The sequence below is a fragment of the Perca fluviatilis genome, chromosome 24 (assembly GCF_010015445.1).
Source record: "Perca fluviatilis chromosome 24, GENO_Pfluv_1.0, whole genome shotgun sequence".
Classification (NCBI taxonomy): Eukaryota; Metazoa; Chordata; class Actinopteri; order Perciformes; family Percidae; genus Perca; species Perca fluviatilis.
In genome coordinates, this window is record NC_053135.1 from 10322659 (window position 1) to 10350345 (window position 27687).

The 27687-nt window shown below is 39.1% G+C and overlaps 1 pseudogene; it reads left to right on the top strand.

Annotated features, from left to right (window-relative positions):
- Positions 1-1091: 1091 nt before the first annotated feature.
- LOC120554603 lies at positions 1092-26578 on the top strand (annotated as a pseudogene).
- The last annotated feature ends 1109 nt before the right edge of the window (positions 26579-27687 follow it).

Genomic DNA, 27687 nt, shown 5'->3' on the forward strand with positions numbered 1-27687 from the left:
GTCACACACCTCTGGAGCAACTAGGGGTTAAGTGTTTTGCTCAGGGACACATTGGTTGATGTATCACAGTGGGAATTGAACCTAGATCTCCCACACCAAAGGGATGTGTTATATCCACTGCGCCATCACCACCCAGCTTCTTGACATGGAAGACATGTTCTGTAACACAAACAAAACAATAATGGTGTTATTTCCTGAAAATGTGAGCAAGGTTGATGTCTTACACTTGTATACAACATCTTTTGAAATATAACAACTGAAAGTAACTGACAGACACACAATGGATTATGGACTTCCAAGTGTTGAAAGCAGTGAGCCCCCAATTCAGAGACTGGCCTTCAATGCAGCCCATGAAGGAACAACATCCCCTTCTAGACTTGCAGCAGTGAACACACACACACACACACACACACACACACACACACACACACACACACACACACACACACACACACACACACACACACACACACACACACACACACACACACACACACACACACCTCACCATGCACATGACAGCAGGCTCTCAAAACATCCTTAGTTGCATTTAGTGTTGCTTTTATTTTGATAATGCTGCCATCTGCTGGGCAAAGGGAAAGAAACATGGAGTTTTCTGAGAGGAAAAACATGCTGTATTACTGTACTCTAATATTAACATTAGCTACTAAATTAGACACCTTTAAGTGCTTCTAAGATATAAAGGAGGGTTTTGCACAGCCCATTGTCCACACTTTTTGGTTGACTTCTACTCAAAAATATGTAACCTTTTTTTTCCCTTCCATTTTAAGGAGTCATGGTCATAACCAGAATCAAGACACACCAACTGCAAAACATGAGCCTGACTTGTACCATTGTACCACATTAAATGGTAACGTTTTTATTGTTACACTAAATTGTAGCTAAATTGTGTATCATTAATCACTCCAGGTTGCTGGTTTCAGTCTAAAAAAAACCCTCACTGTGTCTAAATTGGTTACATTGTACCTCTTTAAGGCAGTTAACCCAATCCCAAGGCTAATTTGAGCCCCCCTCCCCACCCCCCAAGTTTACTAAAATAGTTCCGTCCATCACTCAGGCGCATCTGGTTTTGAGTGGTTCGTTCGGTAGCAGTAGTGTGCATGACCAACCTCCCAGCTCGCGCCAGCAAGAACAAGCGTTACACCTGTCTCGAGGTGGACAGGTGAGCTAACAGCGGCTCTCGAGCGCTCATGTTCTGCTGTGTAGCTTGAAGCTGGAGCACGCAGCCCGGAACCCGCCACCCCTCCGCTGGACCGGACCGGAGCAGCCAGCCCTCTGGACCGATGTCCTGGCCGAAATGTCCCGACACATTTACATAAGGAACAAGATTGGCGAGGGGATCCAAGCGCCCATCTTTCAGGTAGGTTATTTCTAGCTACATAACCTAACCCTCTAGGCTAATTAGCCTACTTCAAAAATATATCAGTTTCCCTGCTTGTCGGCAGGAAATACATACAAGAAAATACTTAAAGCCCACGAAATGATCACTATTTGACATATTTAATACAAAGAGAAGTATTGGGTAGAACCTTTTTAATTTTGAACACCTTTTAGTAAAAAGTTACTAGCCAGAAAAGACTCCATGTCTCACTGTCACAACTTTTCCTGACTGTTAGCTCGGGCTGGAGTTGGTTCTAAACCTTTTCACATTAAAAACAGAAATAAAATCATAACTTCTGTTCTTGAATTTGTGTAAACCGTGCATTGTTGAGCAGAGAGGCAAAGAGTCACTTTAACTAACTGAGAGGTTGAGGAAGTCTCCTCAGTTCTGTTAAATTGCATGTTTTTGCCTTACAGATACATATGTATTTAATGTTTTCATGTTGATATGTGTAGGGTACAGTATTACATATCACAGGGATAGTGATACAAATTCTTTCTAAACAGTTTTATTGTCTCTAGTTTATTGTATTCTAGAGGAGCAAGATGATAAAAAGGAGGCATCAAATGTTCTGCATCTTGTTATTGTTTTGTCTTTCTATTTTTGAATGATGGAGGTTATTACGATTGCTTTCAAGTGGTGTCATGTTATTAATTGAATAAATGACTCAGAAGAAAGTCAGTCTTATTCTTTAGGACTAAAATGTACACTGAAGTTTGATTTTAGTCTACATTAGTCATTCAGTTAGAAAATATTTCTTGAAATACAACATGTGATTCCACTTGGTGTTTTATTTTTAAAGGCATACTGTACTGTACTAGCCTTGTAAGATGTTTTCATTATCTTTAATCATACATTGATCTAGCTGAAATATGTTTACTTTCATTGTGTAGGTCTATACGAAAGCTCTTCAACCCCTGTAGCCAGCCCTGGGCTCCCCTTCCATTCAGCATTTATTTTAATAGGCGATAAACTGTTACAGTCACAGTCTCCTGCCTCTGATAAAGCACCATGGTGGGCTTCAGTGGCCATTAGTTTTACATTTTATTGAAATGAAATGCTGCTAGATGGACTACAGTTCATACCAATTATAGCAGATTAAATGAAAATTTTCTTTAAAGATTGAAATGTTGTTTTATGTGTTAAACTGTAAGAATGTGTGTCTTTTTACGTTTTTATAACCGATAACTCAGTTTTCTTCAGCTTAGTTGATCATTGGAGGCTACAGTCAGAGTATTTTATAGATCTAGCCAACTTTATCCTTAATTTCTCTTCTTGGCATTTGGTTGTTGGCTTGAATTGAGAGGGACAGAAAAGAGATGGTGACCCAGATTAATGGCCCTGTTTTATAAATTCAGGGAAGTAGGTTTTCTTTTTAACAGTGACATTGTCATTGACTCTGGAGATTTAAACCGAAATGGGGCAAATCACCGGCAGATAATTAATTTAGCTCCCTGGAGATTAACTCTGCTGGTTATATTTGGACTTTTTGCAAGTGAAAAAGAAAGAGAGGAAGCCAGGAGGTAAGGAGAAAAGCAAGTAGGCAAGGCAGATATATAATGCAAAAACATCCAGTAAAGCCACATTTGGTCATGTTACTGGGCCATTCAAACTTGCATATTTTCTTGTAAAGTTGACCTTATTGTACTGCATCAACCAAAGTGGATGTGCCTGAATGTCACGTTGCGTCATGTATTAGCTTGATGAGGCTTCATTAAACGTTTCACTAACAATAATAGCAAACATACAGCTGTAACAGATGCTCATGAAGAAAACTTCAGAGACACATGTAGATATAAAAAAAAGAAAGCGTTAGGGTTAGTTGAGATCTTGTTTTTCTTTCCCATACAGGTAAATCGAGGGACTTATTCCAGGAGGAGCCGACTCAAGAGGTCTGATGGCAGCACCACCTCTACCAGTTTCATCCTCAGACAGGTACTGAAAAATATACAAAAAAAATGTAAAATAGAAAACAGGGACTCTCACTGATTTAAGAATTCTCATTGAAAGGTGTGTATATTCCAGTTAAGGTAAGACAGATTCTGATACATTCATAGCTTCAATTTCAAAATTAATACATATTGTATATTGCATCACATGGTTTTTACTTGAAATGGTAATAAGGTTTTTAAATGCGTAAAAACAAATGTATGACTTGTATTGATCAGCACAGTAATGCTGTGAGACCTGAAAGTGTTTCTAGAGTTTGGCTGGTAACTTAATTGAGGAGAGTGTATGACCTGCTTAAAAACACTTAATCATATCATAATCATGAGAGTATAACGATAAGGCCATGTTACCATAGTGAGTTTATCAACTCAGTCACTTACAGTATAGTTAACCTCATGGTCAAAAGGCAGTCTGCGGAATTTGTGGCAACTTGTATCGCTGTGCAGCCATGTTTAGATCAGCATGTTTCAGAGCTGTATGCATTTTCCACCAGGACCTGCATCAGAGTGCACATGCATGACACGATCACAGGGGTGACATGATGTGCATCATTGTCGACTGCAGAGGGCGGTAATTTGCTGTCAGTAGAAGGTAGCAATGTGCAAGTAAAAGGAAACAAAGAAGACCGCAAGCCAAAAGATTTAGCTTAGACTAAGCATGATTTTTCTTGATAAATAGGTAGGGCTGGGTATCTTTAAAAATGTTTTGACAGTTTTTCCTGTCTGTCTCTACGACATGTAACGTTAGACAGCCAATCACAAGCATTATTAGATCTTGGTAGAAGCATGTTGCATTTTGATTGGCTCACTGACACTGATGAGATTGACTCCTTAGGTATTGAAATTGGGTATTGAATGATACTCGATACTTTAGAGGCAATTCGGTCGGTGCCTAAAAAGTATTGACTTCGGTACCCAGCCCTATAAATGGGCCTCAGTAGAGAAAAAAACCTAATATGAAACAGGTCAAAAACATACAAAATTAGTTCAGATCAGAGTTAAGTCATATGTACATTTTTTGCCTGGATATATTTCTCTGTTTTAATTTGAAAAACACAACAAATTTAGATAACCCCTAAAACAATGTTCGAATTTCAACGTCTCACTAGAAACATCACAGATAGGGCTTTACATTATATCTTTTCATCATAAATTATGAAAGATACCCTAAGTGTCAGCATAGATAGGTGTCAGTAAAAAAATAAATAAGATTTTGAACTTATTTATATCATAAATTGTATTATTTTAATCTTCAGTTTTCTTAGTATTTTAAGTGTGTTTTATTTCAAATGCCCAGCTCATATGCAGACTCTGTTTGCACCCCTCGCTCTGCAAGTGGCCACTGATGTGGTGTACAGTGCTTCATATTACCAAGTGATATATACTGTATTTACAGGTTTAAATGGCCATTTCTGACCGGTTTTGATAAGAATTTGTTAACAAGGTGAGTGCTGTGTTTTTATTTATTTATTTTTTTAGTGGTGTTGATGTTCATACTCTTGGCAGTTTTAGAGGGTTCCATTCTGTTTTTAGTTCTTTTAACAAGTTCTACTGGGTACTAATGGACATTAGTGAGTTTTAAGATGGTCTTGAGCAGATCTAAGTTGCTGCTGTGGTTGCCTGTTCGATAGTGCTGTATATTTGTGTGATATTTGCAATTGTGGTTATATGCACAGAGGTTTATCATTTAGTCAGACTCCAAACTGGGTCTCACTGTTGATTATGCGACATCTTGTGTATTGTTTTCTGCTGTGACATTATGGCTTGTGCTGCTGGGCCAAGCAAACGTGTTTTTCCCCTGGCTGCTAATAATATCTTGAGTCGTACCATTATTTAAGCAATCATCCCTTAAATTGACACAAATGATTTATTAATCCCCAATGAAGAAATCTTCCCCCCACAATGACTGTATTCTGTTTTAGTCCTCCGATATCCTATGTAACAACAAAAACAGGCTATTTGAGATGTTATGCTGTGACAAATTATAAGATTTAACTTCTCATTCATTTGGATATAAGAAGCGTAAAGATTAAATGTATTAGTCAATCGTCACAAAATAATCAACAATTTTGAGGGTCGATTAAATATTAAGTCCCTTACCAAGCAAAAATACCAAATATTCGCTGATTCCTTTTCAAATGTGAGAATTTGATGCTTTTCCATATTTATTATTATTGTAAATTGAATGTCTTATATTTAAACTTTTTTTTTTAACATTTTCTTCATTAAACAAAATAAAGTCAGTGTTAAAAGGCAAGGCAATTTTATTTGTATAGCACAGTTCAGCAGCAATGCAATTCAAAGTGCTTTACACATTACATAAAGACACAGTCAAAAATTCATACAAATTGGTAACAGATAGAAAGCAGTTAATATGAAAATAAATAATAAAAAAATAAAAAGTAGATTGAATACAAAAGTAAATTCACAATGGAGTGCAATGAATTAAGAAAAGGCAGTGTTAAAAAGAAATGTCTTCAACCTTCAGCAAAAAGGTTTGCCTAAACAAAATCTATCCTAAAATTAGAAAGGTTTTGTGATTCAGATAATGTATCAAGGTTTGATACCCAGCACTATAAAGGATTTAGTATTTATCTACCAGAATAGTTAACTGTATAAATGAAATATGATACATCCAAATAATGAAACCTTTAGGTGGGGTGCACTGGGGGGAATTAGGTCTTAGTGTTTCTAAAGTCCTGGCTACGGCCCTGGACCAAAGTGTCCCATTTACTTACACAAACTGTCCCTAAAACATAAATGCATGTGTACATACATTGGGTCCAAAGCATGTGATGCCAGTTCTTTTTAAATGTTGTACTTTAGTAGTGTAGAAAGCCACTCATGATGTGATTCTCAAATGGAAATTAACTGCAATTTAAAAAAATAAATAATAAATAAATTGTATATGGATCCAGTGTAGCAATTCTTTAGACCTCCTTTTATGATCAGAACCAGATTGAATGTTTTTTTTTTTTTTTTTTTGTGCTTGTTCTAGAGAATTATTAAGCAGGGTGAAGATGAGCTTTAACAGGGAAATGGAGGATGCTGCTCCCCTCTTTTACTCCTCTATCCCCCTCCCCCGATCCCCGCTACCTCCCCGCACAAAAAAAAAGAAAAAAAAAATCAAGGAGAGCGCTCATCCAAGCTGAGTGGACAGCCAGCCAGCCAATCAGCTCCTTGCACATTGGCTCTGTCATCAGGCTTAGATATTGAGGAAGGATCCACTGCTCTGCTGCTGCCACCTCTGCTGCTCGTTGTGTATATGTATATGTGTGTGTCTGTGTGTGTGCGTGTGCGTGGAAGCCTGATGAAATGAAATGCCAGGATTGGGCTACCTTCAGGAAGAGCCTCTCCATCCTATAATGTGAGCCGGCTAGCAGAACTGTAAGATCAGGGAGAAGCTGCATCCATCAAGCGACGGGCCTCCGGAGGACCAGGCGAGATCCAACTGGAGGGGAGATTTTTTTTATTTATTTATTATTATTCTTTGCTGTGGAGAAAAGGGATTGTCGTCATCCCCCCATCCATCCTTTTTTTTTTTTTTTTTTTTTTTTTTTTTTTTTTTTTTTTTTTCTCCTCTTTCTCTGTGGTGCCCCCTCCTTTCTCCTTCGCCTCCACTCTCATTTTTCCCCCTCATTCTTCTAGAGGAGCTCGTTGGAATATCAAACCTCCATGTATGACAATTTGTACCTGCATGGATTTGAAGACTCGGAGGCGGTGAGTGTTTGGATATGTGTGTGAATCTGCTTTTGCGCTCTCTTGCTGTGTGTTTATTGATGAAAGTAGCTCAGCTGTGTGTGCGCACACACACACACACACACACACACACACACACGCGCACACACACGTATAAGAGGCCTTTGATGGGTTAGCCAACGGTACAGCATAGCGTGATTGTGGGCTATGCTTGGTTGGAAGGGGGTTGGGTGGGTGTGTGTTTGTTTGTGTGTGTGTGTGTGTGTGTGTGTGTGTGTGTGTGTGTGTGTGTGTGTGAAGGGGGGTGAACATTAGGCAGATGGCTTCTGACGTGTGACATTCACACAATTCTGTATATATGCCTCTGTATGTGCGTGTGATGTGTGGTTCTGTATGTGCTGTATATGTGGCTGATATATGCCTATAAGCTTGTAAGAATGGACGTCAGGAGACCACCAGAGCCAGGAGGAGCCATTTAGTGTTCATCACACTCTGTACCTCTCAGAGATGGACCAAGCCGTGACTCAAAGAGCAAGATGGAAAGATGTTAATTACCCATTTCTCCCCTAAGGCCCATTACATTTCCACATTACATGATAAAATCTCTTGTCACATTTCTGCATTTATCACTTATAAAAAATGCAGCAGAGTATTTTTTATCTGACCCTGCAACTGCGTGATGTATAGACTCTGCCAAGGCTCGGCGAAACATGCATCGTGATGTCATTAAGTGGATTCTGATGTTGATGAGTCACATGCTGATGCTTCTCCATTGGATAAGAGCTCAGATGCTACAGTGTAACCTAAAAGATTCCACACACATGCATGAAATTATGTTTCTGATTTGTTAGCGTTGGATTGAAGGATTTAAAAGATTTCAGTCAAAATGTTCTGGGGAATACATTTAACTATTGTAGGGTAATTGGAGGACAACACTTTTTATACTTGCATGTGTGTGTATATAATATCACAAACAGGAATCTGTTGTATTATATGTGTGACTGTAAAGGTAGTAATCCAGAAATTTAGTGTTGCATTTCTATAAAGTTGATGGACCTGTGAGAGACGGATTTAAAAAAGACGGGGCATATTGAAAGAGAGGTTTCACTTTAGTCTCTAATATGGGTTAAAACAATTACATTGGATCCTACAATTCACGTCATGCAACTCAGTATCCTATTACATTATACCCTTCCTGCCTGGTAAATACCCACATCTTTGGAACTCCATATCCCCAATTTGTTACGAAGGCTTTTTGTTAAAAAAATAAATAATCTCAAGCTTAGATAACCTTGATGACATCACTATGACATTATCAGGGGTTATGTTCTTGGACTTCAGAGCCACAGAATACCTAATACAACTGTTTCCATAGCCTCTAGTAGTACTTCTCATGACTGATCTTGATGTGTAAAACTGGTGGAATGCCCCCTTTTTAATTTTAATAATAAAAATATAAATACCCCAGCAGAAACATTTGACTGTTTACCTATTATTGGAGTGATGAATATGTCGCTCTGTAATCTGGTCATTTTTGGAAATCAACCCAGTAAGCTTAATATTTCCTAAAATTAAGAAACCATTTTAAGTTCCCCCAAACGTGCCTCTTTGTGATTGGATGCGTACAATCCAGACGAGGAGTGTGCTGAAGTCAGACCTTGCTGCTGCCAGCTTGTAAAAAACGAAAAGTGCTTAGCTGTGATGACTAGCTTGATTGATCTTCTTGAGACGAATGGTCTTCCTTAATTGAATCATTAGTGGTTGATTGTTTAGACTGACACAGCGGAGGGAAGCACTCTGCTCAGTCATGTCCCAGCAAAAAAAATAAAAAGTTGCATTACTGGAATTCTCAGTGTGGCAGGATGAACTACTGCAAGTCTAGCATGTCTCAAGGCACTAAAGTTATAATGAAAAAACCCTGAAAGTGTGCAAGAAAACGGACAGCAAGGAAACGAAACAAAAATTCAGACACAAAATACCTTTTTTCATACTTTAAGGTGGCTCTCACCTCTATTGTTGGCCAAAAGGGTATAGGGTTAATCCAGAGATCTGTAAGTGAATGATAAAACTATCAAATATTTTTAGTTTTTGTACTGCTAAAAGGCTTCTATTATGTTGCTCATGCTAGACATCATTGACTTTTCTGTGCCCTTTTATATGAATGGATTTTTTTAAGTAAGACTACAGATTGCCATTATTTTCCACTAATTTAGTTTTAAAACACTTTCATAGTCACTTGAAGGTAGTTAAACTTATGCCTTATGCCGATAAAGCCTATTAGCTTTTTTTGGTGTTGAATCTTACTGCTAATGATAAATAATAATAATGCTCTTGAAAGAGGATGGACATTTTCAGTTGTCTCCATGTTGTTATTTGATGTCATCAAACTCAAATGGCAGAGGACAATCCAACTTTCTGCCATCTGAAGCTGTTTCTGTGGTTTTACATCTCAGTGTACCTGAAAATGGCAAACCATCTCGCTCCCATATATACAGTATGTTTGATATGAACACTATCTTAACATGCTGCCTACTCACCTGCACCTACTCGTCAGCAGCCCAGGAATTACAGTCTGCTTTGGTTAGCAAAGGGCATCTAAAACTCAAATTTTTGCTTAGGCATGCTTTAAAATTTAGAAATTACTCAATGTAGACTCAGGTCAGACAGTGAGATACCGGGTAAAATGTTTGACTTATTATGGCATAATTTTGCTTTACTATTTCACAATTTTAAACTAAAGTAGTATATCTAAATTTTGAAGTGGTTCTTTATGATACCTTTGACTTACTATCTCATAATTTTGACTTGCCACCCATAATTTTATTTTTTATCATCCATTTTTTTTTTTCTTCCTTTTCCTGATGGAAATGGTCGTCCATATATAAATGGACTTACCAGGACGTTGATGTTGACATAAACTTTAGTGTCAGTGGTTAGGTACAAGGGAATGTATGGAAATTATGCACAAGGCGTGAATATAGTGCACTGTGTGTCGGTGTCACGTTTCATGTGCATATGGAATGATTGCTATGAAAAGTTCAAAATTAAATATCCTGGGTCGCAAGATGCAGAAATCGGTCTGGCTCTTTCTGGGAGCAGTGACCCGAGTCATCACTATCCAGAGTTGTCTGGAAGTGTGAGATTGCCTGTGTTTGGTCATACAAACTGCTGACAGCACAGGAATAGAAATTCCACTTTGTCTGAGATGCTCCTGGCAGTCAGCTCTTTTCTACATCATCCATTTCACCTTTTCTGCATTCGGAGTGCCAAGCCAAGCCACCAGTCTGGACTTGGCACGTTGATGTGAACCCCAAAACATAGGACCGTCAACGGTCCCATAAAGACAAGCTCCTTGTGCTTTGCAGTTCTCTGGCTCTTCAGCTGTCATTGGGATGAAGCTACAGTATAATGTTATGAGCTTATGCGCTTTTGTCAGACCTGTCCACACCTTTTCTGACTTGGAGTCTTTGATATTGGAACAGTGTCTCACTGAATTGACTCTATTAGGAGCAGAGCACTGCCTTTAGCAGGGATGTTGTACTTGAGTCTGGTCTCTGAAACAATGGTTAAACATCCTGAGACAGACTTCGTTGGTGACCAAATGCTCCGAATACCACCCACAAGATCTTAACATAATCAAGTCTATGGATGAACAGTTGCCAAAGATAAAGCAGCTTGCAGCATGTATCCCAGTTAGTGTATACAGTTCCAGTAACCTACTGTGTGGTATTTGTTTGCAGGGCTCAGCTGATTCATATACTAGCAGACCATCAGACTCGGATGTCTCTCTGGAGGAGGAGCGGGAGGTGCAGGCCCAGGTCCAGAGCCAGAGCCCAAGCCAGAGCCAAGGACCGGGACAGAGCCGCCAGGAGAGGGAGCAGCAGGCCACCACTCAACTGGAGAGAGCCAAGGTGGCCCACCTGTGACAATACTTAGCCAAATGAATCTGCCGCTATCTCTATATACACATACACAGACTAGTTTTTCTGTTGACCATACTGGAGTTTTTTTGCAGTCCTTAAAGTCTGGAAATATTAAGAGAGCTGGCTGATGGATATTCTAAGTAGGTGCATGTGTATTCTTTATCACTCACTGAGTGTGTGTTTCCATCCTCCAGACTAAACCTGTGGCCTTTGCTGTAAGGACCAACGTCAGTTATTGTGGCGCACTGGATGAGGATGTTCCAGTACCAGCCACAGCCATCTCCTTTGACGCTAAGGATTTCCTCCACATAAAAGAGGTACATGTGTACTTCTTAATTAATCATGACGCCTGCTGTATGTACCACTATGTGAATGTTTCTTTATGCAAAAATCTGTGAACCGTGAACTTACGGATTTAAAGGATTTCCCTTGTGTGTTTGTTCCTCCTTTTATTTATTTGATGGTGTTCAGAAGTTCAACAATGACTGGTGGATCGGTCGGTTAGTGAAAGAGGGCTGTGAGATCGGCTTCATCCCCAGCCCTCTGAAGCTCGAGAATATCCGGCTCCAGCAGGAGCAAAAGAGAGGACGAGTCCAAGGGTAAGTAGCAGAAAAACACGTCTCCTTGTTTGTCCCACATATGGTCACACAACCGTTAATGTTGATGCAAAAATATGAATATTAGAGTTAATTGCTGCACTTTATTATTTAAAGTAATTGGGGACGTGATATACTGACGACTGTACAACAAACTATAAAAGGCACTTAAGCTATTTACGAACTTTGATATTTTCCATGAAAAGGAATTTAACAGTTTATTTCATATGTGAAAAACGTCAATCGTAGTTCAAATCGCAGAAAGGAAGGAAATAGATTACCATAACAAAATTTGTTTACTTTTTCTATGAAAAAGACACATTTTTAGTTTGCTTGCTTATAAGCAGCCCTTAAATAACAGCTTGCTGGCTGAACTATGACCTGCCGAAGTTGGTCAAAAATATCCTCCAACCGTTCCTTTCGCTGCCTATATTTTCATCTCCATGCTGAAGCTTAATGTATGTTCAAACAACTTCTGAATGCCAGCTTTGCAGCGTTACTGCAGCTATTGGTAATACCACCACTTGATCTCATTATCTAAATTTATGATTCTGTTATTCAATCATCATACGACTCCATGGGTGTTGGAGGTGTTTTGACTGTCTGATGTTGAAAATAGTTAAACACGCAACTTATTGGTTGATTTTGTTCAGGGCCTTAGCTACCACTGGGTGCACAGAAGTCATGCCCCCAGTATTGTTTTCTGGTTTTACTTTCTAAAGTTGCACAGAAATAGCTGAAAAGCTGATTATTTGATAATCTGATATTTGTCATACTCAATTTCTTTCTTTTGATTTTGACCATTTTAAGCAAAACACACTAACTTTGACAATTTTGAAAACGTTTTTTTTAGACTATTATGGGAGGGATTAATTTGACAAAAAATAACTTTAAACTAGATATCAAACAATTAGTCGATCAACAGAAAATTAAAATAACTATATTTATTAGAACGATTGATCGATAAACCGAGTAAATAATCGAAAAGGAAAATCATTGAGTGTTGAAGCTGTGGTTTGAACAGGATTTGTACTAAGGGACTTTGGATTCATGACATTTTGAAGCAGAACAAACACTATGGAGGCTGTTGATGTCTGTCAAAAATTATGATTTGACTAACAATGAATTATTTGATCCATCTTTAGCGTTTGCTCTTAAGTTAAGCTTTGACTTATGTGACTTTTTGTCAAAAAAAAACATTTTTGCTTTAACTGAAAAACCGAAGCCCTACGTGATGTATGCTGCTTCCAAAGATGATGGAAAATCTGAAATAAAAAAAATCAATAAATGTAAAAGCCCCTTAAGATCAAATTTGGAGTTGCCGTGAATGGCAAATGAACTATGAAAATGCATGTTTTCTTTTTGTGAAATTTTCGTTTTACCTGTCATAAAAGAACTCCTCCAAATATAGTCAGACTCAGTAAGGTTTGAGGAAACCACATTTTCAGCTCATAGTTGAGCCCTAAACCGATTCACCCATCTTATGTACCTACTTGTTACGAACTGCAAATACAACTGTTTTCAAAGATGCAGCCCCCACCTCTGGTCTACTAGACTGATGTTTTAGCTTACTAATGCTTTAGGTTGTGTATTAGTATGCATTACTTGTGTGTACAGCCTTACACACATTTGGCCTTTTCACTGCATGCTGCTAACATTTTCTCATCCTGTTTAAAGCCAGGCCGTCATACATACACATAGACCATGCAGGGTACTCCTTAATCACAAGCTGAAGGCCTTCATATGTTGTCAGTATTACTATAAATATAACTTTACTTTTATGGCCATGGACAGCTGACAGTTGATTTGCTGCCTGTGTTGACAACCTTAACAATGTATGATGCCAAGTGGAAGATGTAACTCCGAAAAAATAGTAATTACAATGAATTAGATGGGAACATTCCCCATGTTTTGCATCTTACCTCTGCAGTAAATGATTAAGCCTTTTATTTATTTTTATTTTTACATTTTCTACATTAATGCCATGGTGTGTTTCTGTCTTTCTTTATCCCCTCTTGTCTTTTCCAGTAAGTCTGGAGGGAACTCTTCTTCCAGTGTAGAGGATGAGGTTTCTGCCTCTATCCGACCTCTCATATCCTCGGCAGGTGAGGACATCGGTCAGGGGGAGAGGGCTGTTAATAGCCAGCTGCCAGCTTAGATCCAAGCTTCCTGAACCGCAACTACATAGAGAGAATAAGACTCTAAACCCTTCCCATGTCGCTGCATAGAGCATAAGTTTACTGCGTAGAGTTGTTGGTACATTTTCCCATGATCCTCCTCTTCCTCCAGTTGAGGACTGCAGGCGTTCTCAGACTGGGGCTTACCACAGTGTGAACCCAACGACAAGCCTATGAACCCCCCCTGAACTGCACTCATGTGACTTTGTGAATATGACCTTAGGACAATAGAAATACTTTTTATATTTTATCATGCCGGTTGTCCTTGTTAGGTTTCATTTGCTAAGAATTATGATGAATTATGTGAAGCATGTTTGAACAAGATGTTATGGTGACGCCTCCTCTAGCAGCAGCTACTGACGACAGTCTTCTCTCCCCTCCTACAGGAAAGCAGAAACAGAAAGTGGTAAGTTGGTGACGGTAAAACCCACTCATTTACCATCCACTAGACTCTTGTTGCTGCCATCATAAAATGACAGGAACCAGTAGCACTGGCAGGAAGTTACAACTTCATGTCACGTCCGAGGACACATAATACCTCAGCCCTACTGAAGTGTACAGTGTCCTCACCATTCCTTTGATGCCAAAGAACTGTAGTGCCAAGGGTTATAACTGCCACTTCCTTTCCAAGTTCTGGGGAAAGCAGTAGATGGTTTGCAATTTGTTTCACACATTCATCATAGTAAATGGTGTTTTGGGGGATTTTCAGCCCAAATGTAGAGGATACCAGACTAAAATGCAATATTAAAGGAATAGTTTGACACTTTGGAAAATTCACAAATTCACTTTCTTGCCAAGAGTGAGAGGAAAAGATAAATACCACTCTCTATACTGTGATGTTTGCTATTCTTTGAGCCTTGCCAGCAGTGAGAAAACAAATATGTCCCGAGGATGGTGCTAGAAGAAAGGCCATTGCGTAATTATAATCTAAATGGATTATCTCCTTAATAGCTAATTGTGAAATGCAGCCACTACTAAATACTTAAACTTGAACTTGAAATACCAGTCAATTTACAGCATAGAAATGTTTTACTTTGAAAAACATCGGTCTGAATTTATGTGGTTATAATTCAGATTCAGATTGAAAATTCAAATTAATAATAATAATAATAATAAATATTTAAATTGCTCATTCAGTTTGTCCTTTTTGAATCTAAAAATTTAAGTCAAGACAAACTTAACTGGTAAAATTCAAACCTGTACATTTTCTACCGAATTAGTTATTACCCTATACCTTAATTGATAGATACAAAATTACTTTGAATCAAGCAACTTAGGCAAAACTATATTTTTCATGAAGATAGCTCAGTATATATTGTACACTGCACTGAGCTATTTCCATGACAACAGAGCACTGACCTAAAGCTAGTAAGTGGACCTTGAGTTAAGATGTTTGGGGGTTTTTTTTGGTTGGATTCCAAGGTCAAGAATTAAATTGTTTTAATATTTTCTATCTGAATATTGTGAACGCTAGAAAAGATGCGTAAAATCTAATGTTTTAAATTGCATAACTAACCCACTCAAAGAGGAAAATTCTGATAAAGTAAAATATTCCACTGTTTAGTGGTATTCAACATTATTATGTCAGTATTTCTACATTAAATATCCAGTAGAGATTGCATTTCACAATTAGGTATTCAGTTACTTATAAGTATACATAGTCTCCAGAGTGTAACTACATACCGGTAATATCTACTATTACTACTTTGGCATGGTACAGTGTCGTTGTGCTACTTCTTATCGTGATACTTGGTCTGGTATTGTGTTAACTGGTTAGAGTGTAGTTTTGTGACTTTTTTACAACAGAGTAGCCATCATATCCTCCATCCATGTAGTAAATGAAAAAAAAATGTATTTGTCTGTCAAAATGTAATAACATGTTCCATAAATATAACAATATACTGTATGTTAATGAAGTCAATTCTAATGGACTTATATAACGATGTCCTACATTATCAGGAAAAGCGTAATAATATCAGTCAAAATAGTCTGACATTTTGCAGGAATGAATCGGTATATATACATTTTTTGCCATTTTATTACGTTTTGACAATTTACATTTTAATTTGCTACATGCCTTAATGTGGCAATACACCATCTGAATGTAGTTCAAGGTCAGCCGATTCAGCAGTCCATTACAGCGGTCTGCTCTGAATATTTTTGGTTTAATCTTATCTTGGTTGTTTGCAATGAATGTACTGCTGCTGGTTAACATATGTTTGTGTTAATAGACGGAACACATCCCCCCATATGATGTGGTTCCCTCCATGAGACCTGTAGTGCTGGTGGGACCCTCACTCAAGGGTTATGAGGTAAGCTGCCGATCCTTGTGGTTGGACAGAAAATCTAAAATATCCTTTTACTTTTGTCACTGATTTATGGGCCTTTTGTTCAAGCCCTATAAATAGCACTGATTCAGCACCACTGAATGACACCCAACAGAGATGATTACATATGATGTTTAGTAGTGCAAAAAGGACTTACTGAAAGGAGATGAGTCCTGGACTTGGTCCTGAATCTTTCCCTGAGTCCCCCAAAATAGCTTGCTGTTGGCGCGGTTAAATGTGAGTGTGTCAGCGCCGACGTAACATCCAGATTGCAGCCAGCCTAACAAGGACTCTAAGAGGTCAGATGAAAATATGTTGTGTAATTGGCAGATTTGGTCTCATTGCTTCCACTACTGTTTATATATGTGTTGTGTACAAGGAATGCATAAGTATGAGGACCAATATCCAGTAGTATAATTGTCATGGTGTACACAGATGATAAGGGCATAAAACTGATGCAGACAGGTTAGATTTAGGATTTCTAAACTTGGGAGACCATTTAGATGTGGAATGTGGAAGAGGGGCTTCAACTCAAGTTGTGGCCTGTAAAACCAAAACAATGATCTTAACGCTACAATGATCCAGAGAGCTGAAGGGAACTAGTCTAGAAATCTAGATGCACCCTATCTGCAGCAAATGTAATTTTTTGCAGCCAGGGGGTCTAGCAACTCTCCGTTGGCTTGCGAGCTGAAAAAGCCAAACTCTAGCCGGGCCAATCACATCGTGTATAGAGTCGGTGGGCGGACTTAACATAATGACGGCAGAGTTACGATGGTTCCACGTGAATTCCCTGCTACTTGAAAACAAAGACGATGGCTGCTGATGGCGAACAGCAGCCTTTTGAATCTGCTTTGGCCGCGACTCTGGGGACTTGGAGTTAAGCTTTTCTTTGAGACAAGAACAAAGAACAGCACTGAAGTCATTCTTAAAAAAAAAGAAAGATGTGTTCGGAGTTTATCGACCGGATACATTTAATCTATCAACTAGTGTTGCTCTGGTTGGTTGTAGCGCTATCCTATTGCGTGCAGAGGGAATTTGAAAGGCAACTGTTTATCCCACCCCTCGGATTGAGCCCTGCCAGTGTTGAGTTCCCAGACCCAACATCTTGATGTGGGTCTGGCTTGTCAGGCTAGAAAGGAACTGCAGATTTGATTGATATTCACGGTTGGTTTGTCACTATAAGCGACACCTTTACCATCACACACATTATGCATTGTTAAAATAAAAATATGATTAGCGGGGCGCCCGTGTATAGAGGTTTACTCCTTGACGCAGCAGGCCCGGGTTCGACTCCAACCGGCGGCCCTTTGCTGCATGTCATTCCCCCCCTCTCTCTCCCCTTTCATTTCTTCAGCTGTCCTGTCAATAAAGGCCTAAAGATGCCCAAAGCAGAGCTTTTACATTTGTAGTAGTGCCTATTTAATTAAATGTGTCCTCTACTTGTACATATTGCTATAAATAAAGTTGGTACATTTATAATACAACCGTAAATTTACTGGTCACATGCTGTCAACTATTAAGTTGATGACCTCACATCCATCCTGTTTACTCATAAGGCATCATCCTGTATGTCATAATGTTGTTTTCAGCAGCAGAAGAAATGCTATCGGTCTTGTTCTCCTGGATTTGCCTGATTGATGGGTGCTTATTATATTTAGGGCTGGAGCTTCTCCCAGCATCCATTAGGCAGGAGACTGGGATCTGTGGACCGATTATCAGTCTATCACGTTCCTGACGTAGACAAACACATTTATATTTCCACACCCACCTATTGCATGACCGTAGAAGTGTTCAATCCAACAATTCAATTTGGCTGCTACAAATGGCAACAGTTTTTCATGCTTCCGCACTGGCGACAGCTGTGGCCAGAGGCATTGTGTTTTCAGGTTGTCTGTCCATCCCATTCTTATGAATGCATTATCTCAGGAGCCCCTGGAGGGAATTTCTCATAATTTGGCAAAAACATCCCCTTGGACTCAAGGATGAACTGAACTCACAAAACATGTGTTTTTGGTCATAACTCAAGAATTCCTACACTGATTATGACAACATTTCACACACATTTCTAATAGGATAAAATAATGAAGTGATTTTATATCCCAAAGGTTAACTTCAATGTGACATAATGTTTTGCAAAAACACTTTTCTGCCCATTATTCAACGCTATAACTCAGGAACAGAAAGGGAGACATTTAGTCGGAGACTGAATTGGTGACCCTACTCTTGAAACGGTGGTGATAGTTTAGATTTTCTGTGGTGTTGGGTTGAAGATGTGTGAATCATCCACGTTTTGCCAAAACACTTAATACCTTTTTATTAAATTGCTTCAAAGTCTTCACTACATATATTATGAGTCTGGACAGACATGGATGCAAACTGCAACTGTTGGAGGCATACAGGCGGTAATTCTAGTTTTTTACAAGTAAAGCCTCCATGAGATTAAAAATCTCTTCTTCTTTTTTATATAGTCTTCTTGCCGAGATAGGCAGAAATATCAATGATATAATGACAAGATAAAAGATGCCACAAAATCAGAATTCAACAGAAATGCATTATAGAATCTTGAATAGCATTTCTAATAGTCATGTTAAAGATTTCATCCTTAAAGGGATATACGATATTCAATCAACTTCGTATTGTTATAATGTTGGTAGTATGTGTAAATGAACTATGGTAAACTTCGTCCATCTTACCAGTGCCCAGATCTCCCTACTCGCAGGCCAGCAGAAAAAAGGCGTGGTTTGCTGCTGGCTGTAGGGCCTGTTGTTTGAACTACAGGTTGTACTTCCGCATACAGACACAAACTTTTTTTTTTGTAAATTTTATTTATGCAGATTTTTATATATACAGGCACACATGATACAAACAAGACAGTAAACCAGACAATTAAACACAACAAAACAAATAATAAAAAAATAAAACAGCGAGCATTTACTCATTATATAGAAAAGAAAAAGTATAAGTATACATGTCAAGTCACTGAACAGATGTCCCAGAAAGTCCACTCACACAGATTGAGTCAAGGAGGCCTGAGCAGGAGGGGAGTGGCAAAGTCTCGGTATGGATAACTAACAAAAGTAAAAAAAATAAGCAGTGCATTTAGGTCCCAGTTTGTGGTCTATCCTTCCTGATGCATTCTACGAAAGGGCCCCAGATCTTCTTGAACTTATCTTGAGAGTTAAACATGGAAAACCGAACCTCTTCAAGGTATAAACAGGAAACCATATCACTTAGCCACCTCTTGAAGCAAGGAGGGGAAGCTGACTTCCACTCCTTTAGGATAACCTGTTTTGCAATGGTCATACCAAACATGAGGGCTTGTTGCAAAGCGGATGGAAGAGCCAAAAAGCCAATGGAACAGCCCAGTATCACTAAGAGACAGTCAGGAACCAGTTGTCTATTATAAACAGCACTGTACAAACTGAAAATGTCAACCCAGAAACTTGTGAGCTTAGAGCAGGACCAGAAAAGATGCCCAAGAGTACCATCAGCTGATTTGCATTTTTCACAAGTCGGGGAGACAGCAGGAAAAAAAAATTCCACCATACAGACACCCTGGATGTAAAATACTTATTTAAAACAACCCATAACCCCAGAAATAAAACAAAAACATTTAAAACAATACCTGCTGTATTTTTTGGTCTTTTCCACCTTTTGTTTTGATAGGACAGCTAGGTGAGAAAGGGGGGAGATATGCAGTAAATCATCACTGATTGGATTCAAACCCTGGACCTCTGCGTCGAGGCATAAGCCTCTCAGTATATGTGCGACTGCTCTAACCAATCAACCAATCCAATACCTGCCTTTTTTTTTTTACGTCATTTGCCAAACTCTTTTCTATGCAGGTTACAGACATGATGCAGAAAGCACTGTTTGACTTCCTCAAGCACAGATTTGATGGCAGGTAAGACGCGTGTGTGTGTGTGTGTGTGTGTGTGTGTGTGTGTGTGTGTGTGTGTGTGTGTGTGTGTGTGTGTGTGTGTGTGTGTGTGTGTGTGTGTGTGTGTGTGTGTGTGTGTGTGTGTGTGTGTGAGTGAGATAATTTGGCAAATATATTGGTCATTTTTGAACACCAAAGTTGGCAGAATGATGCATTTCACCACTAGCGGCCTTAGAGGATTGTCCAGACAAATGTTGAATAGCAGATATTTAGAAAAGAGCAAGCGACTATAATGTATTAATTTAACATGAAGATGAATGTTATGGGGGGGAAAAAACATTTGATTATACGGCAATAATTCAAGAAATGTTAGACAAAATATTGGACAACTACAAGGAACTCTTTAAGGCTAGGCTACTTGAAAGCATGCATCACTGAATTAATCACTAATTATTTAGTTCATATCGTGGAGAAAATACATTTTCTCTGCACACACAGAATCGACTAATTCATCTTAGTATCTAATCTGTTTTTAGGTTTAAAAGTGTTTACTCTTTCTAACCATTTTACAGGATATCTATCACACGAGTCACAGCAGATATATCATTAGCCAAGAGGTCTGTTCTCAACAATCCCAGTAAGAGGGCCATCATTGAAAGATCCAACACTCGCTCCAGCTTAGGTAAGAAATCTCTACGTTCAATTTAGTCTGTTTTTAAATGGAAAACTACTACTTTTTCATAGAAATGGCACATGTGTAGAGACTTAACAATGGAGCAAATTCAACCAACTTACCTCATTTAAAAAAACAATGATAATAGAAACAAAGAAACTAAAGAAAAAAGTCAAGTATAGTCTTGAACAGTGAAGTCGAAAGAACTTTTAGAAAGCTTTCGTTAAGAATTGGGTCCTGGCTCCCTTCAGCTGGTGGTGCTGGACGCTGACACCATCAACCACCCAGCCCAGCTCCTCAAGACCTCCCTGGCCCCCATAATTGTTCATGTTAAAGTCTCCTCGCCAAAGGTACTGAGTGTTGGGAGGACATAGCCAAACACATAGAAAACACATCTCAGATCAGTTCAACTGTCAATGACAAACTCAGGAGCAGGTTTACCTGAAATGTATTTTTGATAGCAAATTCTGAAGGAACAGCTGGTTTTATTTAGTTTTTATCTGATTACAAACCCTTTTTATTTAGTGGGTTACATGGACCAACCAGCCTAATCATTATGCCAAGACTGGACAAAACCAAACTCGGCACAAGAAAATAAAGCATGTGATATAATCTCCACAGCTACTGTCCCACAGAGTCATTCAGTTGGTGGAGACAAACAACAAGAACACCTAGACATGTTAAAGGTAACTCATGTTAGGTTAATTATTACCCTCCACTGGTGTAGCAGCTTAGCTCAAGCACAATGTTCCTTATAACCAGCATGAAATACTGTACTTTAAAGGGGAACTGTGTAGTTTTTTTTTTTAGCTTAATTTACCTTAACTGAACAGCTTCGGAGTCATTGGAATGGTTATGACTTTTTTCGAGTTCAATGGTGGTCGTCTCGCATCCCCCTAGCGCCTGTGAGTGGAAAAACCGCCCTTGCAACTTTCGGCCGGTGAGCCGCCGGCCTCAGCGTCAGGAAGTATCGCGTGATATCAGGTCTCGCGATGTAACAAATTGTTCTACGGCACTGCACACATACGCCCATTCAGGAACCGGCTAACAAGGTAGCGATGGAGTTTTTCACACTATAGTCATGGCTGAGCAAAAAAGAAGCAGAAAGCTAGGAAAGCATTGTCTGAGGAACAGAGAAAGAGGAAACGGCAGACTCAGACACAAGTAAACGTAGGAGCTGCCAAATATCTATTCCGAAGCTGTACAGGGAGCTCTATAGAGAAACCTGCAAGCAAAAAGCGAAATGGCCAAAACTGAATAGTGCCCCTTTAAAGCCACAGACTAAGATGCAAGGCTATTTCTAACTTAGTGTGTGGAGTCAGTGGTAATCTGCACCTTTGCATGAAAGAGTATGTCTGCTGCACTTCTTCCCTCTACACTGGGATTACAGCAATGACCAGACTACACAAGAGAACCTCCCAAATAGTACCACAGATCAGTAAAGATGTGTCTTCAAAGTTGGATTGAAATGGTGCACTGGTTAAAATGCAGTCACATCCTGGTCAGGTGACTTACACACTTGTTTCACCACACCTCTCCTAGCATGCACAATTCTTTTACTTTAATATGCAAATCTATAAAAAAAAAAAAAAATACAACTGAAACTTGTTTTTTTTCTCTCAAAAGCCATGTGGACATTTACCAATAATGGTGCTGAAACATTAGCATGCATAATGTCTGAACGGGCATAAATTATGTCAGCCTATTCAAACAAAAATATATAGTAGAGAGTAAATGATTAAATGCATAATTCGTCAGTTCACTTTATTTCGGACCTATACCCATACAAATTAAAGAGACTGGATAAAAGATAATAGACATGAAAAAAAGGTTACTTATTTCTGCTGACAAACATTTGACTAGCACCATTAAATCTCTGCACACACAATAACATCCTCAGTTGTTTTATGTGGCACTTTGAAAAAATGTCTCTCATTGCTCATTATGAGCTAGAAATGATGAGGAGAGTACTCGGTGACCTGAAACAAGTGGACCCAAAGCTGCGAAGCTTTTGGTTCAGTGTAACTGCAGCGTCTTGTACTTTCCTACCCCGTCATCCAGGTTCTGCAGAGGCTGGTCAAGTCCAGAGGGAAGTCCCAGAGCAAACACCTGAATGTCCAGCTTGTGGCAGCTGACAAATTGGCGCAGTGTCCTCCAGTAAGTGGCCATCCTTATATACTGGCTTGTAATGGCTTTTTGACCTCCTACTTTTACTGTTTTTTTTTTAAGGAAAAAAAAAAGAAAAAAAAAGAAAATCAAGTTACTAAGTTTCTGCTCTCATAGACAAGGGCCTCCTGAGCTCAAATGAGATTCAGACATATTTTACAAATGGTTGTTCCTTTCAGCAAGCTAGCCGAATCAATTCACAGTTTTTCGCTCACAAAATCTACTCCAGCCAATCATACTGTAAAACATCATTTGACTTAAGTTCACAATGTTTCAAAAAATCACAGCAGTGTCTGGTCATTCAGTCCAACCAATCAGCCCTTAATCCTTAATCTTACAGGACAGTATATATTATGTTGTATTTTATTTTCTCTGTATTCACATTATATGTTCACACGAACTCATTCATGTACAATACTGGTATTGTACTAGTCTTCACACAGTAACACAACAGGAACTCACATTCAATGTCAGCGTGGAGATCACTGACGTTACATTTCATTTCCATCAGTAGCTTCATACCTGCCTTCCTCCCTCTGACCATCTGCTGCTAACAGGAAATGTTTGACATCATCCTGGACGAGAACCAGCTGGAGGACGCCTGTGAGCATCTCGCTGAATACCTCGAGGCCTACTGGAAAGCAACCCATACCTCGATGGCGACACCTCTGAACCCTCTGCTGGGACGCAACCTGGGCCCCACCACCCTCACACCCTACCCCACCAGCATCTCTGGACTGCAGGTACACATCCACTAGTCCCAGGGTACCTTATGGGAATGTCTTAGGTCATGTTTTTTGTCATCGCTGTCTACGCTGTCTGAGATGATAAAGGTAAGAGAGAAACCCAGGATAACTGGAATCATTTTCCAATGCAATCCATAAAATGCTTCTGCCTTGTCTCTAGGAATGTCATCAAATGTAAGGAACACAGTGGTTAGATTGACTGTGTTGGGTATTTTCAATTTCATGGGAATTTTTACTTTTTAAGGACGTTGCTTTTGCTATAATTTCTGTCTCTGGTTACCACTGTAATTTTATCTTGATAGAAAAAGTAACTGTGTTGCCTGTCAGCCTCAAGATGAGCAACACTACATTACATATAATTTCATCTGGGCAAATAAAATTAATTTACTTTGCCTGATATTAGGAGGCATTAAAAAAATGCATTGATTACAATGCATTGATGTCCAGTCCTTTGTCTCCAGCCTCACCTGTGTCCTTGGTATGTTCATGTGATTAGCAGACCCAAAGAATACGACAGAGCAACCACACGGGAGACCACTCTACCCCGAACGAACGACGCAACTTGATGACATCAGACGAAAATTACCACAACGAGCGGGCGCACAAGGGACGAAACCGCATGTCTTCTGGCTCACAGCATAGCCGAGAGCAGCAGGACCCCTACCAGGACTACCAGGACCCCTATCAGGATGCATACAAGCCACATCGCAATCGCAGTTCGCCGGGCAGCTACAGCCATGACTCCCGGCACCGGCTCTGAGCCCACTTCTATCATCACCAGGGCCCAAATGGCCCAGATTCCAAAATAAACGCTGCAACAGAGCCAAGACGGTCCCAAATTGTACCTTTTTTATTTTATTTTTTTGGTTTGTGTTAATTTATTTTGTCTACCTGGCTATTTTTCTCTTTAAAAGTCCAACAAAATCACATTCAGGTGTTTGTTTTTAATCAACAGGGCGAGATGTCAAGAAGTTCATGATGCCAACGTTAACTAATGCTGTAAAATGAATTCCTTTTTAACGTTTTATGTTTTCTGGGACCTTTTGGGATTGTACTAACACAACGCTCAGCAGACGCGCAGCGCAGATTGTGCTTGTTGCCTGTGTCAGCAAGCTAATTATGGATAGTGGTCAGATGGTGATGGTGTGTAGGCTTCTAAGTGCCTGGGACATCGCACCAGGTCGGAGGGGAGTCCACTGCACACAGACTGCTGAAGGCTGCTGACCCATACCCTGGGCCATGTATAAATCCTCTCACCATTTAGCTTATTGCATGCTGATAGCTGATCAACCTCCGCATCCACTTCATTGATATTTTGTACTTAGCATTCTGGATTCTCTTATAATGAGGTGTAGATACGGAGGTCCAATTTTCTAAATCACCTGATTGTGTGGAAAGGCATAAGGTGGTAGGTTTGTGTGGGGGGGTATGCAGATGATATCTGGCTGCTAGTTTTGAAAACTGGTGCTTCACATTCCCAAACTATTTTGCTATTTGAAAGTCACTTTGAGCAGGGCCAGCTTTTCTGTAGCATAGATTTAGGATTTAATTTGGGTGACGACCCTCACCGTCATAAGCGGAGCAGATTCTGATGGTGCTGGGATCAGATCTCAGTTACACTGTAGGAGAAGGCAGTACTGCTTCTGTTGTTAACAGCTAGCACTTAGAGAGTTAGAGCAGGCAATAGCTGTGACAGTCTGTCAGATAGTATAGTGAAATACAATAGCAAAATATTACTTGAGATGCCGTTTGATGTTGTTGAGATGTGGACCAGCATAAAAACCAATGCAGTGAGAACCTTTTGAGCCATTTGGAATGTTCTCTCTGATATTTTGGGCCCTGCCAGCGTGAAGAATAGGACTGGGAACCGTTTTTTAGTTTGATAGACCACCATTGAAGCGCATCTGCTGCTGAAACTACAAGTTTTGCATTTATTGGCATTGAAATCAAAGTCGTATAGCGTTAAAACATAGGTACAGATGGTGGTTAAGTCATGCAATTGGTACATGGCCATTGAAGTTCCTTCCTGTGGTTTTAGGGGATTAAAGCATTCAGTGTGTGACATGGCAGGATCGGTTGCATCATGTTCATTCTCTGTGTAGCTGGCATGTTGTCCTGACTGCAGAGCATGTTCCCTCCAAACGTAAAATAGAACCCTACTGTAATCAAGTTGATGTTTGTAGAAGTATAGGGCACATCGCTCCCAAAAAAAAAAGAAAACAAAAAAGATGGCCCAGATTACAGATAAATAATATCTCTGGATCCCTGCGGTTTGTAACTCAATACACTGAAACGGCTAAACAGAAAACTTTTAAGTATTATGTCATTCTGAAAGTATTAAATAGTTAAAGTGGATTGCATGACTCAAAAGTGGAGTCGCCATAATGATAACCGTTTCAATTAATTCACAATTATGTTAGAAGGTAGAAAGTGAACTGTCTAACAGCCCTCACAAAAAGGTTAATTAAAGCTAAAATGGACAAGAGTTTACCGAACCCACGTGGTACTTTGTATGAAAGCAGAGAGCTGCTGTGGTTGCTAATAATGTTTTTAAGGCTTGTTATCGTTATCATAATATACTGTACATATCTTTTTCCTTTTAAGATATTAAATTATCTTGTGATTAGGACTTAATTATCTCATCTCCAGATAACAAACCGTTCTAGATAGCCAATTTTAAGCCTGAAAACAGGCTTTAAATGAATAATACATTTGGCTAAATAGAACATTAAATAGTTTGTTGTCGCTGATTATCACAGGGCAAAGGTCTTCCACAAAGTCATTCCTCCTCACCTTTCTGAGAGAAAGAGGCACCAGGAGAGAGTCAGCAACATGTGTTATCTTGAAATAATGAGCTAGTTAAGTTATCTTAGCGGGACAAGAATATAGAAATTACGAGAGCCACAAGAACATAAGTTGTTGTTTGAACAGTTTGTCATGTGGAGATAATACAATAATGGGACTTTTTGGATGCTGGTGGTTTCCATGGATTTTTAAAAGTGAGACGAAAAACTAAGTAAAGTGTGTCCTCTGATTTTAAGTGTTGTCCTGGCAGTGTGTCTTACTTATGTACTGTATAATGACGACCAAGCTTATTTTCAGTTCTGACAGCGTGTTAGTTTGCCTTCACCAGATGATCCTTTTTCTAATGCCACAAAAAAATCCAATTGCTATTTTCTTTACTCATATGGAGGACGAAACCTGACAAATAAATGATAGAAGACTTCAAATCAAATGCATTTTGAATTTATTTGACAAATTATTATTTCCTTCAATCAATCAATTGATCAAATCGATCAATGTATTTTCTAATGGTAAAGTTTTTCCCAGGTTTCTTCCTTCATATTGTGCCTCAACCAAGAAAGACGCAACAACAAAAAAAAACGCACTGCCAGGGAATATTTTTTTAAAGGAAAAAAAAAAATCTAACCGTTAAACAAGCGATTCATTTCCTGATTTGCTCTCTGATATCAGAATTGTACAGTATAACAGACCATATCTGTCAGAAGAGTTTTATTCTTTGCCATGTTTAGACATTCCCTTCTAACAAACATGATGTACAGTATAGTGACCGCTGCAGTACCAGGTTAGCTCGGCATTGCAAAACAGTGAATGAAAAACAAAAATACTCAGAAAATAAATACTGGCTCAATGGAGGATCCATTTCCCTAAATCTAATGAGCTATAATGATTTTTTTTTTGTCTTGAGATCTATACTTTTTGCACTCTAAATGGCTAAGATTTGAATACCTAGGACTGGTAGCAGATTTAGACTTCTAGTCTTAATAATAATATTTTCTTCTTTAAGGAAACTGGTCAGGAGGAACTTCTTGAAAGTGCACCATCTTTTACTGTGTTACAAATTCTGTGTATGAATCTTAAGAGACGTAAATACCGTCATATATAAGAGATAGTCGACTGTCCCCAAACATTTTACAGCCTGACACAGTTTCAAGGGACCTCATTTGCGAGGCCTAATTAGAACACCTCGACCATAAGATTAAATACAGAGCAAATGTTTTCCCGTGGAGCAAAGCAGCTCTTAATTTATTGATTTAAATATAAAATAAGGTGTAAGGTTTATCTCGTAATGGATCACTTTGTATACATCTGGATGAAATGGGGAAAACTTGTATAGCACAAAAGAAT